Raw genomic sequence first — 13,505 nt, 5'->3', positions numbered from 1 at the left:
CTGAGGCAATAGGCAAGATGAAGAATAAAGCATACTGAACAATATTGTTTAAATTACCCACACATAGAGACCCCAGAAGTATATATTGGTCATGAAGCTATACGTTTGTAAGAATATAAAAAGCAACAACTGGAAAACACACCACGCTCATAGCAATGGTTGCCACCGACGAAAGGTAAAGAAGTAAGACAGAGGTGAGTGGTTAAAAAATATTTTAGTTTAGGGGGCACCTGGGTGGTGCAGTCAGTTGAGAATCTGACTTGGTTTTGGCTCAGGTCATGATCTTAGCGTCTTGGGATCGAGCCCTAAGTCGGTCTCCCCACTCAGAGGGGAGTCTGCTTGAGATTCTCTCTCTCTCTCTGACCCTCTCTCTGTGCTCTCTCTCTTTCTCTCTCTCTAAAATAATAAATAGATCTTTAAAACAATAGTTTGTTTGAGAATATCTGCTCTCCTTAAAAACAAAACAGTTGTTAATCTCGGATCATAGGAATGTGTTTACTTTTCGATTCTTAGACCTTTGCTTTGAACTTTTCCCTCAAAATATGCAAAGGAATAAACAGAACTAGCTCCAGGTTCCTTGACACCTCTGAGAGTCCCCATCCCATTCCCCCTCCACCAACTCTCCCCATTTCGATTTGAAACCTCTGTTCTGATCTTTTCTCCCCAGCATCTATTCTTTGGTGTAGAGCTGGGCCCCTGCCTTCCGGATGCGGCTCTGTGGTGAACAGTTTGGTCAGATGGTCCAAATAGTCTCTGCTCCCTAGTCTGGCCTGAGCTTTTGTGGCCTGTCACCCCCTGTTAGACCCAGGTTTCCAGGGCTCCTCCTCCACAGGAAAGAAATCAGGTCAACCAAGCAGCTTCTTCCAGCTCTCCACACTCTGCTCAGGGGAAGTCCGAGGGTACGTGGGCTTCTCTGTGGGTGCTGCTGCTTCCATGTGGGACTGGGTCAGGTCGGACAAAAGTGCAGTGTGGAGATACACAGATCCAAATGCTGAAGGTCACTCCTTACAAGTCTCGTTTCTCAGCTGTATTGAGGTGCATTCTCATCAGAAGAAAGAAAACCTGTCTGTGGGCCTTGCTTCATCCTGGGGCACAGAAGTCCAAGTGAAGTGAGGCTAACTTATCCCCCTCTGTCCTCCAGTGTGAGGCTTTATGAGGCATCCTTGCCCCTTATTCGCTTCTCAATGATATGGGGACATAGGATGCTCTCTACTTGTGCCTTTCTTCTGGTACTAGAGGACGGGTTAGATGCGTGACAGCTTGGTGCTCCCCTGATCCATTGATTCTTGACATGGTAGAGGCCCCCACGGGAGGCTTTTAAAACCAGAACTCTTGAGTAACTCCCAGATTTGGAGAATCGAACTGCCATAGGAAGTGAGCGGAACTCTGGAAGGAAGTGGCCTTCTAGGAACAAGGAGTTGGCCCCACAAAGGTCAGAAAAGAAAAGGGGTGGGGACAGATCACAAAGAAATTTCTCTCAGCTGGAGTCTGAAACTTGCACAAGTGGGTAAGTGAAAAATAATGCCTGAAAGATAAACTCTGACCGGAGGTTTGAGATACTGGCACTTGCACCTGATGGGCGTAAAAACCATAGGCATTTTCCAAGCAGTGGAGAGCCACTGCTCAATGCTTACGGTGCTGAGCAGGCTACAGAGAGACAGGCCACCTTCTAGGGGCATTGAGTACATAGGTGGCTGCTGGGGCACTCCGGGTATGCTTGCTTGTCTCTGCCCTCTGAGGACCACAGCTCTGACAAAGTGCTCATCGTCCTTAAGCCGGACTCTGGATGGGTGTTCTTTGCCTTTGTCCTCTCTTGCATTCCACGTTTTTTTCCACTTTCTTTTAATCATTTTGTGACATTTTTAATGATGCAGAGGCAGAGATTGTTAAGTACTCATGCCTGAAGTGGTCTCAAGCTACAGAGTAGTGAGCAAGTCAGAGAAACCCACCCACAATGTCTTCGGGATTGTCTGGGGGTGCAGGGTGCACAGGGAACCCCAAGCAGCTTATGCCCTTTGCCCCACTCTCTTGCTTTCTAGGAAGTGTCCTAAAGAAATTCCCAGGGACGCACGGAAGTCTGTCAATGGTATTATTCATCGCACTAGTGTTTATAGGAAGGGATGCTTTAGATAAATTATAAACCATCATATGACAGAATTGTGAGCCAGCTGTAAGACAAATTTTTTTCTAAGAAACTTGAATAATGTGAGGGAAAATACGTCTGTTGAAATAAGTAAAAAATCAACTGTATATAAATAAAACAATAAATATATAAAAAATTGTGTATACATGACGACCCAACTTTGTTAACTATATTATGTGAAGTGTGCTTCTACTAACAATTGGAAGAAGATATGCTTTCATGTTAACATGTATTTATATAAATTGTGGAAATTTAAAGACATTTAATTTTCTGCTTTACCCTTTTCTATATTTTGCACTTTATGCTTTTCTATATTTTCAAGACTTCCTACAACTGAACTTGTATTCATTCCATAATCAGCTGCTGATCTGTTTTAAGGGAAGAAACAGAAAAAGAAACAGGGGGGAGAAGAAGGAAAATAGATCAACAAGGCCTTATGTTGTTCTTCAGAAAGGGAAAAAAATCCTTTTCTTATGTCCTGCATTATGCAGGTGGATCACAGATTGGGTTGGGGAGAAAGATGTGTGCCAGGTTGTCCAAGAGAGGCTGAGCTCAGAGGCTCAAGGTCAAGTCAGCCCCCACCCCAAGGGCATTTCAAGATGAGGAGTTCTTCCCGGTCTGCAGGGGTCCTGGCCAGCACTGGGCTGGGAGGCCAGCCTCCAGGTATCATGCCCAGCCCTGCCCCTACATCTGTGTGATGACTGGGAGCCAGTTCCTAACCCTCAGAGTCTCAAATGTCCATTCCACATATGGCAAATTAAGACCCTGAGACACTCTTGCACTGTGTCACAGCTATGAGATTCTCTTGGATAAGAGATTTGCAGCCTTCCTTGCAGCATGCGAGCCTTTTTCCTGGACCCAAGTGTCCAATCCAGCTGTCTTCACCACCCAGGTTACAGTCTGACTCCTAATGTTGGTGTTGTCAAGGAGGCCAAAGATCAGAAAGGGGGGATTTACTTTCTTCTTGCTCAGCTACGAACGACGCCATTCTGAATAATAAACTGGGGATAATTATTTTCAACCCCGCTGGAGCCCAGGGCACCACCACCTGCTTGATTTCCCCTCAGGGAGGAGGGGGGTGTAAGGTGATCCCCTAAGGCTCCAATCACTTCCATGTGCCCGCTGATGAGTGCCGCCTACTTTCTGCATTTTGTCTATTTCCTCTGCTCTTCATGGATTCTTTTCAGGGACTCTGTTCTGTCTCTTCTGCCCTAACCCATGCTCTGGGGTGAGCGTCTAGTCCTATCTGTGTTGTCTCGGAAAGTCCAGAGGCAGCTGCTGCGCTCAGATTCCGGGGCTCTGCCTCACACTGAATGGGGGTCGGGTTTCCAGTCACCCCACAAAGGAGCCATCACTCTCTGTCCTTTTGGCTGGCCCTTGGATTACCAAAAGATGGGAATCCACAAAACAACCTGCTTTCCTGATGAAGCCATGAGAAGGATCAATTGGGTTTTCCTGGGTAAAAGAGCTCTGAGACTTGCGAGGTCTTGCGCAGGGGTTAGCTGTAGTTATTATTAGCCGGGAGATGTTCATGACTCACAGGATACAATTAGAGACTAATTCCCTGCTAAATCCCATGGCCCTGGCCACAGCTGTGGTGAAGACAGGCCCCAGGGCAGCCGGCATGACCACGGAATAGAGAGACCGTGCAGGGGGAGGTGAGGAAGGACAGGCAGGGCGCAGGCTGAGGGGAGGCATGAGGGTGGCCATTCACAGCTGTGCCTGACCTGCACCACGCCTCCTGTCTGTGTGAGCTCCTGGCCAGGCATACCCACGGCGCCTGCAAGGGACGGCTTAGGTGGCCCGATCCTGGAGGTGTGTGTGTTTGTAAACTCTCAGTTGGAGGGTTCCAATCCCAGTTTTGGTTTGAAGTGGAACGCAGACTTTAAGATCTGCTGTGAGCCGGCTGGAGAGGTGATGTGGGTGTCACTTTGAGTCCGGCATGCCTGGTCTTTAAGGAGGTAATCTAACCTTCCATGTGACTCAGTTTCCTCATCGTAATAAGAGAACTGGCCTGATGGGATGGTAGTCTGTTGAAAACGAATTAATCCATGGAAGCCCCCTTGCCTGGGATCTGGCACAGAAGAAATATTAAGTGTCGTGATTACCATGATGCACACAATTTCAATTTAGAACCACCTAAGAAGGTCTTTAGCTATAGTCCAAGAGCCTGCAGTTCTCTTGTTCTTGGAACAGTTTCTGTGCCTTCCTGTCACCGATGGGCATAGAGCAGGTGACCAAAAATCAGCCAGGGGACACGAGGGAGATCTTGTAGGCACTGTGCCCAGATCATGAACAATGAACAGTCGCGCTGGTGACCCCACCCCCTGTGGCCCCCAGGCTAGGAAGAGCTTCATAGGGTGCCCATGGGAAAGCCAGATGCAAGGCAGGAGGAGCAGGTATGTCAGACACCACCAGGCTCGGTGCTCAGCGGAGTCCAGCCAGCACGGCAGATTTGCAACCTGAAAAAAACCTCCCTGCTCTGTCCTCGCCCCCTGACTTCTCTGGACCTCACACTCGGGTTCTGAGAGGACTAAAGTGAACCAAGACAAGGGTGAACTTTGCAGGAAGCATTGCTTTAACTGAGGTGAGCATGTCTCCCTGGGGAGGGGCTGCTCGAGCTTCTTGCTCTCAAGCCTCTGGAGAGGGTGAGACACAGTCTTAGCCAAACCGGTTTTCTCCCCGCATTACTGAGCCCTAGACGGAGGACAATGGGTTAGAAAGGCCAGGCACAAAGGATGGAGAAACCTTCCCTGTTAGCTCTGGTGGAACAATCTGGAATGGTTTTCTGAGTTCTAACTGGGCTTTTGTTGGGGGTCAGACATAAAAAACTTCAAGTAAAAGGAAGGGGGAAGGGCATTCCAGGAAGAGGCACGAGGAGAGGAAGGATCCAGAACATACTCAGGGAATATTTCTTCATTCCTTTGCATATATGAGCACCTAATAAATCTAGGTGCATGTGGGGATAAGTGAGCAATGGCCTCTCCATTAAAGGAGTTCCTAAAAAGCAGGCAGAAACTCAGGAGAACGTGGGCAGAGGGCTGCATGGAATCACACTGTCATACCCAAGCCTGCAGGGACTTCAGGCCACAGGACCAACGGTCTGGGTTGGCTCAGTATTGACCCCGCTTTAGCATCCCAAGTCCCACATTGTGGAGAAACCCCTCAGACACCTTCAAACCAAGACAATGACTCTCCCTACTTGGGGCTTGGGTTATGGGCTGAATTGTGTCCCCCCAAATTCCTACATTGAACTTCTAGCTCCCAGTACCTTAGAATGAGGTTGTGTTAGAGATAAGGTCTTTAAAGAAATTACTAAAGTAAGGTTCCTAGGGTTAGGCCCTAGGCCAAAATGACCAGTGCCCTTATAAGACAAGGAGGTCAGGACGCAGTACACACACAGGAGACCCCATGTGAGGACACTGGGAGAAGGCAGCCATCTCAAAGCCAAGCACAGGGACCTGGGACAGACCCTCTCCTCACAGTTCTCAGAAGGACCCAACCTTGCTCACACCTCGATCTCGGTCTTTCCAGCCTTCAGAACTGGGAGACAATAAATGTAACTCTTGTTTAAGTCTCCGCCCCAGACCATGGTGTTTTGTTGTGGCAGCCCTTGCAAACTCATGCACTTGGAGAGAGGCAGCCCCAAGACAAGAGAAGGGCCATTTGTCCAAGGGCCCCAGCCTGTAAGAGAGCATGCATGTGGTGTTGTGGTTTAGTGAAATACCAGAGTAGCGGGTTAGGCATTAGACACAGGCAGAACTCCAATAATGAAGGCCATATGTGTAAAACTGGGGACTTTGGGAATTGTCTTCAGGACAGGGATTCTGGAATGGGATGTGGGGCCCGAGACATCTGAGCTGGTTTGAGTTTCAGCCGATTCCCCTGCTGGGGCAATGGGCCTAGAGAGACCCAACAGAAAGACCCAGCTGCCGCCCACGGAGCGGAGCGGCTCAGAATCCCACAGGAAGGGCTCCGCTCCCAGCTTTGTCTCTTCCTGACGGGCGCCTTAGGCAAGTTCCTCCTAACAGAACCAGGAGGTGTTGCCTTCATGGCCCACAACTCTGGCAGGAGCAGGGTCCCAACACGGAGTTTGCATGTGGAAAGTGAGGACAGAACCCCAGCAGGGAACTTCCCTCTCTTCTAAGGAAGTGCAGGGAGAGGGAGTGATGGTGGTACATCCGCTCTGGGAACCCTACCTTTTTCCAGGTGGAGGGATGCCCCAGCATCAGGGCATGCATGCTCGGGGGACCCACAGCCGAAGCACCACGCAGGTGCAAGCCTCTGGGGATGGCTAGCTCAGCCACAGGTGCACAGCAGAGAAAGGAGGGGAAGGTCAACTGTCCTGCTACTCTGGCCCCCCTGGAAGCTGAGCATATGCAGAGGACAACTGCTCATGGAGAAAGTTCTTTGACCTTCATTCTTGGCTTGGAAAAGAAAAATTGTCGAAACGGGTAGGGAAAATGGTAACTTTGAGGAAGGTTAGAGAGAAAAAAATAGAGATGTTAGCCAAGACGTTTCCAGGCCAGACCCTTTCAGGTGGCACGGAGTCTCATACCTGGGATTCTGGAAAGCCACTCTTGTCCCATTCACTTGGTGGCCTGTGCGGGGACCCTAGTAAATGTGCGGGGCTTCTAGTTCAGGTCAGAGGATGGGCAGCTGTCAGAGACAACTCTGATCACAGTGCATTAAAGACCAAGCTCTGCCACTTGTGCTCCTAAGTGGTTGGGAATCTACTTGGAAGGGTCTGTCTGGGCCTTGATGAGTCCTTAAAGGCCATCTGACTTCATGCTGATTGGTGCCTAGATCATTTGGTACTGGAAGAGCTAAGTTTTCAATGACCAGCTTGCAGATTGCAGATTTACCAAAAGCATTTTAAAAATTATTTACTGAAGCCTTCAGTGATTTATATTGGATGGATGGGCAGGGCCTATGGGGGATGTAGGAGTTGGGGCTCCAGGGACCCAGGGTCTCCATAGTTTCCTGCTACCACCAGTCCCTCCCTCTCTGAGTCACGTGGTGCAGGTGGGACCATCTCCTCCATTGGAGATTTCCTCCACACCCCAGTGCCCCCCAGGATCCCCACCATGGCACAAATGGAATATCCCTGGCGATATTGATAAGCTGATAAAATCATCACATGCTGTAAGAACTGCCAAACACTCTAACAAGAGCCCAAAGGAACACGTTGCTGACAAATCTGTGTTTGATATGTTCACTGAATTAGTCATTAGGAAAATTGAATCATTATGTAACTGGCTTTTCCTGCAGTGGAGGAGAAGCTAGGTGCAGTCCAAAGAAAGAGACCAAGAGATCTGCAAGGTTGCAGTGGGGAGCGGGGCCTAGAGATAGGAGACAGCAGCGCCAGGACAGAGGAGGGTAGGAAGGAGGGAGAGGCATTTGTTTCTTAGTGCCTGAGGATACTAGCCTTTTACTAGTCAAAAAGAGTCAAGAAAAGTCTTCCCATCTTTTTCCTCATGTGATCTTCATACCATCTGGTGAGGCCAGACCAGTCTCTTCATTGCATTTGCAGACGAATAAACAGGCCTAGAGATGTGGTTTTCCAAGATGATCAGGTGAATGCTTCCTGAACCTTAGAGCTCAAAGCCAATTCTTTAAGTGCTAAGCTCCATGTTCTGGTCTGTCTCAGAGACAAATGGACAGTGGAGGGTAGAGAGGAGCCGGAGATTGTCTAACTCACTGCTGTATTCTCACTGCCCTCTATGTGGTAGGTACACAGTAGATGTATCTTGAGTAAATTCAGGATTTAAAATGATTCTGGTGCTAACAAGGATGATAATAATAAAAATAGCTAATATATTTGAGCATGCAGGAATTATCTCATTTAGTGCTCAACCATATGTGATACATCATATTATTAAATCCCTCGGCAGAGGTGGTTTAGAAAAATCAACGGGCTTCAGGCAGAGCCAAGAGACCTTGTAATGAAGCATGGGAAGCCAAGAGAAAATGCTTGACCAAGCAATGCTCTTCCCTAGGCAAACTGTGGAGAGTAGCTTGATTGCGTAACAGGAAACCGCGTCTGTAACTTAACCCCTGGGTCCTCGGTTTGTACTCAGATTCTTGGGCCACGTGATTCAAATATTTACAGAAATTCTAAGTCGCCAACTGTGCCTGTGAGGTCTGTACGGGCGGCTGTGAGGGAGAGCTCTCCTCCTACCCTAATGCCGTTGTGTATTACCTCCATCCTGGAGACAAGTGTCTGCTCTCTCATTCCAGCCTGCCCAGGACACCGCAACCTGGGTGATCCGTTCTAAGAGGGGCACAGATCATAGCATGCTCCACTCAAACCTGCCATGAGACTCCCAGATAGCTGCGAGGGTCTCAAACCCAAGCCTGCCCTGGAATCACCTACCGCCCGGGCTTGTTAAAACACAGGTTGCTGGGCCCCACGCCCAGAGTTTCTGATTCAGTAAGGCTGGGGTGGGGAGAAGAATTGTGTTTCTTGTAAGTTCCCAGGTTATGCCGATGCCTCCCATGCTACGGGGCCAGAGACTGCCCTTTGCAAAGCATGGCTCTAAGTGAAAACAAACGGCCTCGACCTGACATTTGAGCACACTCTTAATCAGGGGGGGGCTGCCCATGTCTCCCGCATTTCTTCCAAGCATCTCTTTCTGCACATTCAGCTGCAGTTAATCGGGGCTGCCATGCGTGTTCCTGCCTCTGCATCTCCACTCGTCCTGTGCCTGCCAGGAATGCCTGTACCCCTCCACCTTCCTCCAGGTCCCTGAGATCATGACCTGAGCCAAAATCAAGAATCGAATGCTCAGCCGACTGATCCAGCCAGGTGCTCGTCTCTGTCCACTCTCATCACACAGATCCTCCCCAGTCCACCTGCTTCAGAAAGCCCTCTCAACGGGACATGTTCATTCCTTCCTTGCTTTTGGAATAGCCTATCGGCCCCTTTCTTCTGGCTCTTGTAAAATTTCTGTCCCTACGTATCTCTGTCTCTTGTGCCCTGCTAGAAGTTAGGCTCCCACAGAGGCTGGGCGGCATGCTGGTTGAATGCACAGACTTCAGACGCTGGCTAAGCTGTGTTCAAGTCTCTCTTTTGCTACCCATTATCCGTGTGAACCACCGTGGGCAGCTCAGCCTATGAAGGCCTTGGGTTCCTCATTTGTAGAATGAGAAAAAGAAATACTGTGTACAGTGGTTTCTAGACCTGCCTGAAAATGCACTGACACTCCTCTTATGGGTATATGGTCTGGTCTCAGTACCCTACTTGCAGCAAATTGAATACAGTGAAAATGATGCTACATGGTTCCAAAATGAGGTCATGAGAGGCCCTACAGCTTCTGCCGGGTTCTCTTGGGAGATTTTCTCTTGGAATCCAGCCACTCTTCATGAGCAAGCCAATACAGATGTTCCAGCTGACAGCTCAGCTGAGGTCCCATCCAGTCCCTCATCAACAGCCAGACAGTGACCCTCAAGGTGACTCCTACCCTCCTAGCTGAGCCTGAGCTCCCAGTACCACAAGAATGAATGATGCAATGATTGGCATTGTTTCACACCCCTAGGTTTGGGGAGATTTGTGCAGCAACAGCAGATGACTACTTTATGGGCTTATTTTTTAAAAGTTAAAGGAGACAATGAAAGAATTTTGAGTATGACCCAGCATACAGTAAACACACTGAGAGGAGTCATCTTGTGGCTGATGGGCTTGACCATCCCACCAATCATACCCACATTAGAATTTCAGGGTTTGCCCATATGTGCTCTTCCAAATTGCCTAGGTTGACCAGATGTTTAGATCCATGGTCCACATGCTCCAGGCTTCTCTCAAGCTCAGGGCAAGGTAGCAGTTCACTTGGCAGTTGGTCCTACTGGAGACCGAGGACAAACATGACCTTGACTGTGCCCATCTTGTCTCTAGGAGGGAAATGTCTACAGAGGCAATGCCATGGTCTCAGGGCTCTGGGCACAGATGTGCTTCTTCACCCAGCTTCCTAGACAATTGTCAGGAAACTACCCTGTCTGTGATCTTACTTCTCAAAGTGCCATCTATCATCGCATGGAAGTGATGCCCTCTGACTTCTGGGGCTCAGCCAAAGAAGGTCTGGAAACTTTAGCCTTCATCTCTTCCAGTAAGCTCCCTTGAGGTTATCCTTCTCTGGTTCGTACATATTAGGATTTTCTAGAGAAAAAGAACAAGATATATAGACATATATATAGACACATATAGAGAGAGAGAGACAGAGAGAGGTGTAATGTTAAGGAACTGGCTCACACTATTGCAAAGGCTGGCAAATCCAAAATCAGAGTAGACTAGCAGGCTGAAGACCCAGGGAGCCACCCAGCTCAGGGGTCAGATATTGAGTGAAGGCACCTCCAGATGAGCCCAGTCCAGTCCAGCCCCCAGCTGCAAGCATCACTCTCAGCCATTCAAGTCTTCTAAGCTGTGGCCCCAGAGATCATGAAGGGGAGAAAAGTGACTCCCTTCTGCCCTGTTCAAACATGACCTATGTAATGTACGAGATAGCAAAATGGGGGTGGTTTCATGTCACTGCATTTTGGGGTTGTTTGCTAGAGAGTAACACATAACTGGAATACTAAAATCTTTAGGAGGAAAATTCTGATGTAACCCTCAAATTAGCTAAGGGAGGATTTTGTTCGTATCGCTGAAAGCCACAGCTCCCCAAACAGTCCTCATTAAACTGAATCATAAGGCTTCTCATCTCTTCCTGTCTCATCTTTCTTTGTTTTTCTTACCCAGAAATTCATCCTTCTCTGAACTATCCCAAGAGATCTCAATTGTCAAGCATTAACTCCCCAGTCCCCCTCATTTCATTTGCTTATGCGTTGTTGAACCTTCCACAAACCAGGTCTGTAGGGCGGATCAGTTTAAAGCTTAAAGGATCCAATTAGGTAAAGGCTATAGAATCTTTATTTGACAAATAACTTAGCAGAGAACATGCTGTGCATTGCTCTATTAATGAAAAGAAAGAGATGTCATAATTATTGGAGTTAGTGAGGGATTCTTTCCCTCTACTAGGGCTCTCTTGTGAATTTCACAGTCAGCCCTGAGCTGGCCCAGAGCCCACCTGTAATGAAGGACACTGGGAACATATAAAAATAATAAGATTGCTTTGGAGGGAAATGCATTTCTGTAGGAAGGAAAGAAAATGCAAGAGACTGTTTGTTTCCCAGTTCCCACTGCCCGGGCTGGTGTAAAGAACCTTTATGGAAAGAAAGGGAGGGTAGGATAGAAAACCTGGCTCTCCGAATTCTGACACAGAAAGGTTCACTTAGGCTCTTCTCTTTAAGTGTTTCTAGGAAATGCGCTTAGAAAACTGTCATTACAATCTTGGTATATCTAACATATGAAAACATCAATGAAATAATTGAAAAAAATGCAGTAGGCAAAGTAATGCTCCTTTCTAGTTGGGCATAAATGCGTCACAATCCAGCTGAGAGAAGCAAGGGTGACTGTCAAATGGATTGCAGGAAGGGGAATCCTGACTCCGCTTTTTTCTCTGGGGGGGATCGCAGAGCCCCGAGTTCTGGTCCAGACTCCGCTCTTGGTGCCATTTACTAAGACAGGCAGAAGGGCAAGCTGTGGAAAGGGCGTAGATACTCTGATGGAGACCTTGAGTAGATAAAGCTGGGAGGAATTTCAAATGCCTTGGGTGACAGAACCAAGATCCCCAAATTAACTCCTCTGACCCAGAAAAATGGGAAAAATTTAGCAAAATGAAAATGCAAAAGAAGATCTTGGGATTGAACCTGGCTCCCAGCCCCTCCTGCGGAGGAGATTAGAGAGAATTTGAAAGCCTTAGGCATCCATCAACCATGCTTCTGAGGGTTGCCTGGAAGATTCTGAGAACCTGGGGTATGTAGATCCACTTTAGGCCTGTAAATAAATGCATGTGGGTTCTCCTCCACACTGCTCAGGGACCAGCACTTCCACACCCACAGGGACGGTAGGTCCCAGTGGCCAGATTCAGGGCAACCCTGAGCTCATGGGTGTGCACCCAGGCATAAGAGCTGCCCAGACCTATCTTCCCAGCCAGACCTACCATCTCTCCTGTCTTAGTTATAGCTCAGTTTTAGGGCATAGCTTGATTTTGGGTTTTATTTTTTGTTTTTGGGTTTTGGGGGGTTTTTTTGCATTTAACTTTCTGACTTTTTTTTTCCTTCGAGGGAGGGCTCAGAAACACCAAACTAACACGGATTCTTCTGAATTTCCAACATATTTTTGAGTTGTCTCTGGGGATCTTAGGGGAAAGAATCCTAACGGTTTTTTTGGAGGGGATGGGAGCACTCTCAATGATTAAAAAAATGTATGTCCTACCCTTTTTTTTTTTTTTTTTGTAATGAATCAATCATTAGAGTCAGATGCATACCACCTATCTACCTTCTGGGTTGAAAAAGTGGCTTTTTAACACAGGGTCACCTGGAACCTGACAAAACAGGACATGCTTTTAAATTTCAATAAACCGGGGAAGGAGGGAACTTGGATTTTAGGGACTTAAAGGAAATGGCAGGAACCTGACTGTGAACTCTTAATTATTGTATTGAATGTTGAAACTCATGATTATTTTTAATGAGCTAAGGTAATGGATCCAAGGTTTGAAAACACCAAAATTGCTTAACTGGGAATAAAGGCATAGTGCACATTCGAAAGGCAATTATTGATTTCTGCTCTGGGTTTCTTATGAAAAAGGTCTTGGGCGTACAGATTTCGGGATAGGGGCTGGTGAGGTGGGCTCTCCTCCCTAGAGACCCTTCTCTTTTAAGGAAAGTTCACAGTGAGGTCTGAGGAAGATTTGCTTTTTAGACATTGATCTGGATGTCAGGGGAATGGCAGTGGGAATGGGGGCACGGTGTGAAAGGGGGGAGTTGCCCGAGGTCTCCTGTAATTTGATCACAGGAGGGTGGATATTCCTCTCTGCAACACCCCCACCCCCCGCGCCCCCAACCCACCTGGCCGAGGCTCTCTGGTGCAGCCAGAGGGGCTTCTCCAGGAATGCTGCTGTCTGGGCAAAGGCTAAGTACTGGGCGCATAGAGAAGGCACATGGTGGTGTTTTCAAAAAGAGGTTCAAATATTACATGACCTGGGCCCTCAAGAATGGGATTTGAATGCCTGGAGAAATCACTCCTCAGTTGGGGGAAGAGCACAGGGGAGCCAGTCCGACTGACACAGGGAAGACTAAACCACAAGACAAAAGGTAGATCCGCCTGGAGAGGGGACAGTGCACCAACTGGGAAAGTCCTAGAATGTCGGATCAAAGGACCTGTCATGTTTTCCGATTTGCAGAACAGTTAATAGAGTTTAGGGGAGAGTCCAAGAGAACAGAACAGTGATTGGGCATCTGCTCCCTGCCTGCCCCCTCCCCCAGT

This window comes from Mustela erminea, chromosome 14 (assembly GCF_009829155.1).
Source record: "Mustela erminea isolate mMusErm1 chromosome 14, mMusErm1.Pri, whole genome shotgun sequence".
NCBI lineage: Eukaryota > Metazoa > Chordata > Mammalia > Carnivora > Mustelidae > Mustela > Mustela erminea.
The sequence above is the reverse complement of the archived record's forward strand: the minus strand, read 5'-3'. Positions refer to the sequence as shown.